At 43.0% G+C, this 5,000-nt stretch overlaps 1 protein-coding gene across 1 annotated transcript in view; it reads right to left on the bottom strand.

The window, feature by feature from the left end:
* fbxw8 (F-box and WD repeat domain containing 8) overlaps positions 1 to 5,000 on the bottom strand; it is a 50,941-nt gene that overhangs the window by 12,386 nt on the left and 33,555 nt on the right. The window lies entirely within an intron of this gene.

Raw genomic sequence — 5,000 nt, 5'->3', positions numbered from 1 at the left:
GATACATAAAGTTATACATGCACACTGATAGGCGAGAGATCATGCACGCACACGCGCATGCACACGCACACGCGCATGCACACGCACACGCACGCACGCACACACACACACACGCACACACACACACACACACACACACACACACACACACACACACACACACACACACCATCTCTCTCTCTCTCTCTCTCTCCCTACCCACACTTTTGAATGCAGCATGGTAGAACTACTGAATAATTCATGCTATTACGAATTTCCCTAGATGCCCATTAGAAGTGTGTATTGTGTATTGTGGCACACACCACACACTATGTTAAAAGAAAAGGCCCTTGGAGAATCGCCGACACGTTATCTGTCTGGAACGCTAGACTGGATCACATCACTTTCTGTCCCTTACTCTCTCCAATCCCGCCGTCCCTTTAACCCATTCTGACCTGGGATCAGATTCATACGAGGTTTCCACTGGACACACACTGGTCTGATTAACCCCATTCTGACCTGAGATCAGATTCTAAAAATGTCAGTCGTTCTTCGATTTTTCAAAAATAGCAGACCTACAAGCTCGTATTTTTCAATAGCTAAAGTATAACATAATGCTTAAAACACCAAAAGGGGTTGCCGTACTAAAGGGGTTAATCTCCTCTGGGAGCCACGTCCAACATCCTTAGTACGGAGCTCTTGTATGTCGCTTGGAGTCGGGATTAGCATGCATGGTGCTCTGACAGGTTAGCGGAGGTTGTGGAAAATATGCAAAACAAAATGCTTTACCACCAGTTACCACTAGCTTTCTTCAGAGATGTGTGTTCATAAAAGGTGTCTACTATCACATATCAATTTGTTCCAAACCAACTCCCTTGGGAAACCTTGTGGGACCCAATCAAAGTCGGGGCACCCGGAGGGCCTAGAAAAGCAGGAAATTGTAAAAATTGGCCCATATGTGAGATGTGTAAATAGTAAAATACCTTTTTTTTGTTTTGTTTTTGGGGTGCTGAATCTGTTCCAACCATTCGCTTTCAGTCAAAATGACTCCCTGGCCATGAAATCGGCCATGCCTGCTTTTGTATGTCGCCGACATGTGTGATAACGAATAAGCCTATTAATTGAGACCAACTGTTGAAACATACGTAGATGGACACAAGAACAATCTTTAACTGATTTAACAGAATCGGAAAGACCTTTATGAAACACACCTGGAGATGAAGCAAAAGCAAAATCACATTGCATTCTGTCATAGAATCAACACACCTGGAGATTAAATGTAAATGCTATTGCATTATATATTCACTTTAATGTGTTCTGAAGGTTAAAAATAATTTCTCTTATTTCATTTGCATTTTCTACATTGCATTTTCATTTTAATATACCGGTAGTCCACTAATTATAACGGGGCGTTTCTTTTTGTTGAAAATCTAATTATCTTTTATTCTACATCTGCAGATTAAATGTAAATGCTATTGCATTTTAGATTTATTTTTGTCACAAAAAATACGTTAATGACCTGAAAATGAAAAGGCATTTCTGTTATGTCAATTGACTTATCGTATTTTGCAATTTAATTTAAATTTTGGCTTTATGCTACCATAGTATGTTTCACATCGATTTATTGATGCATAAAACATGTTGTTGTTAATAAGAAAAACATGCTTCTTGATTATTTGATTCATGGTAAAAAAAAGAAAAATGGATGCCAGAATCATAATGTCCCCAGACAGAAATTGGCAATAGCATTCATCACCTTTTGACCTAGCTGTGTGGAGCTCACACACCAGGTTACGGTATTGCATGTTAAGTAACTTTCTGTTATCTTTGGTGTTCCTATTGAGTGAAATCCCATGTCCCCATGAGTCGGACAGGCATATTGTACATATCAAACACAAAGGGTTGTTTAATTTATTGCCGTTAGCCCGCCAGGAATAATTGTTTGGGATCAGGGCTCTCCAACAAAAAGGTCGTGGCCTGACATTTATAATGGAGTGAATCCACAGTGAATACATTATACATGCTTGTTGTTGCATTACAACTTGGACACTTCCTACAAAACCTGGGATCCGTATATTTTGGACCAATGTTGTCTACAGATTTCCTGCTTTTAAAGCCATTTAGGCTTGACGTCAAAATTGAATTAAAAAAAGTCTTAGAAATCATGACAGTATTCTGAAATACCTACAGTATGTTTCTGTATCAGTGGTGCTCAATATTTCATGTCAAAGACACCAAAAATTATATGTATTTGGACGCGGACCCCCATCTGAAAATATGTTTGTTCCAGGCAGGAACCCCCCAGAAGCAAAGATTTGAGTTAAAAACATTCACTCTGAAAGAATAATACATTCAAAGATTTGCGCCACATTTTTTCAAAAATAGCAGATCTACAAGCATGCTTGCTCATAGCGGTGCCGGGCTATGAGCATGTTTATCTGCTATTTTTCAATAGCTAAAGTATAACAGAATGGGTTAAATGCCCCAAAATGCCCCAAAAAATGACAGCCTTGTAGTGGCTTCAGAGCAGGGAGCATGAAGTCAGATTAACAGCCACTGACGGCTGCGAGTGCTGTCTCAGTGTCTCAGCAAGACTCTGAAGCCCTTTTCCGGTCGTAAACGGATTAGGAAAAGCGTATCAATTAAATGCCGTAGAAGCTCAAACTATACTTTATATCAAACAAAAGACATCAATATTATTATAGATAAACTGGACAAAAGCACAGACGCAGATGAGGTTATAACGGCAGAGATACCAGTGTCGGTTAACCCATTCTGACCTGAGATCAGATTAAAAAAAATGTCTTCTACATCCTGACAGTTTTCTGAAAAAGCTATGTTTCTATGTCAGTCGTTCTTCGATCTTTAAAAAATAGCAGACCTACAAGCTCGTAGCGCGCCACTCGGTGGCGCGCTATGAGCTTGTAGATCTGCTATTTTTCAATAGCTAAAGCATATAGCATAATGCTAACACCAAAAGGGGTGTCCCGCCTAAAATAGGTTAATAGTGACACTGAGCAACTGGAGACGAGCGGAACAAAGGAGAGTGGAATCGATCAGAGCACTTCAATTACAGCCTCCGGCTCAAACATGGCCGCCGCTAACTTTCTTTAAACAAGTTGCCCTGATGTAATCTGGTGGTGCTGGCACTAATTGGTCAATTAGTAAAAGCTGCTGTTTCCATGTCCAAATAACGCAGAGCAAACAAGACGACCGCCCGGGAAAAGATGGTCTTTGCATAATTAAAACGATGACGAAAAATGAGACAGAGAGAGAGAGGGGGAGAGAGAGAGAGAGACAGAGAGAGAGAGACAGAGAGAGAGGGAGACAGAGAGAGAGAGGGAGAGAGAGACACAGAGAGAGAGGGAGACAGAGAGAGAGGGAGAGAGAGAGAGAGGGAGAGAGAGACAGACAGACACAGAGAGAGAGGGGGAGACAGAGAGAGAGAGGTATCAGTTAGAGAGAGAGAGAGAGAGAGGTATCAGTGAGGGAGAGGGAGAAGGAGAGGGAGAGGGAGGGAGAGGGAGAGAGAGAGGGAGACAGAGGGAGAGAGAGGGAGACAGAGAGAGAGAGAGAGAGAGAGAGAGAGAGAGAGAGAGAGAGAGAGAGAGAGAGAGGTATCAGTGAGGGAGAGGGAGAAGGAGAGGGAGAGGGAGGGAGAGGGAGAGAGAGAGGTATCAGTGAGGGAGAGGGAGAAGGAGAGGGAGAGGGAGAGAGAGGGAGACAGAGAGAGAGAGAGGGAGAGGGAGAGAGGGAGAGAGAGGGAGACAGAGAGAGAGAGAGAGACAGAGAGAGAGAGAGAGAGAGAGAGAGAGAGAGGGAGAGAGGGAGAGAGGGAGAGAGAGAGAGAGACAGAAGCATGATGTAAGGGTTGAGAAGTTGCCAGTCCTGTTTCAGAGCCAAGAGGAATAGCCTTAATTGTTCCTGAACCCCTGGGACCAGAACCACAAACTGGACTTTGAAATGACAGCTTGATAGGATTTGGACTGTGTGTGTGTGTGGAGGGGGAGGGGGGGGGGGGGGGGAGGTAGAGAAATTAGGCCATGCCTGCTGTTGTTCTCAATGAATCATTATATATTTTTGGGGAAGGTTTTTACATAATTGAAGCGCTCGAAACCGAACATTAACCCATTCTGACCTGGCACCCATTTTGGTGTTAGCATCATGTTATGCTTTACCTATTGAAAAATAGCAGATCTACAAGCTCATATCGCGCCACCGAGTGGCGCGATACGAGCTTGTAGGTCTGCTATTTTTGAAAAATCGAAGAACGACTGACATTTTTAGAATCTGATCTCAGGTCAGAATGGGTTGATCAGACCAGTGTGTGTCCAGTGGAAACCTCGTATGAATCTGATCTCAGGTCAGAATGGGTTAAGTTGAAGAAATGGTCACTGGGGCAGGGGGGAGGCACAGGACGGCCATTTTGTGCTATAATGTTGTTTGGAGGACATTTTACAAGCATCAGCTTCTTTTGAAATAATAACGGGTTGGTCCATGGAGGAGTCGTTGGGTTATAACGCGCTCACTGGGACCCTGGCAAGGTATACTCATCCAAAGCTTACTTAATGGAGATTTCGTCTGACCACGTTAACTTTAACAACATGTGTGTGTGTGTGTGTCGTGCGGACAGATTGGGTGTGGTGGGGGTAGGGGTGGGGCGGGCGGGCGCGCCCAATTATTGTCGTGCTCTCAAGGGCACACTTCATGTTGTTTAGTTGTCCTCCTCCAGACAAGAACACATTGGGCTGACCACCACCGTGTCCTTATAGCTGCAGTGTTGTTTTCGTCGACTAAAACCAAGACGAAAAATGTTCGTCGACTCCCTTTTTTCACTGACGAAAACTAAATGGAAACTAAATTAAACTAAGCTATGATGACTAAAACTATAAAACTAAATATACTGACAATTTCATCAACAAATAAAAACTAGACTAAAATGTTAGGAAGGGACTATAGTGGACAAGAGATCCAGTACAAGTCATTTAACACTTGGTTGCATGCTGAAAATAGCAGATCTA

This window comes from Protomyctophum bolini (assembly GCF_963924005.1).
Source record: "Protomyctophum bolini genome assembly, chromosome: 22".
Lineage (NCBI taxonomy): Eukaryota > Metazoa > Chordata > Actinopteri > Myctophiformes > Myctophidae > Protomyctophum > Protomyctophum bolini.
This window is presented reverse-complemented; position numbering and strand designations above follow the sequence as displayed.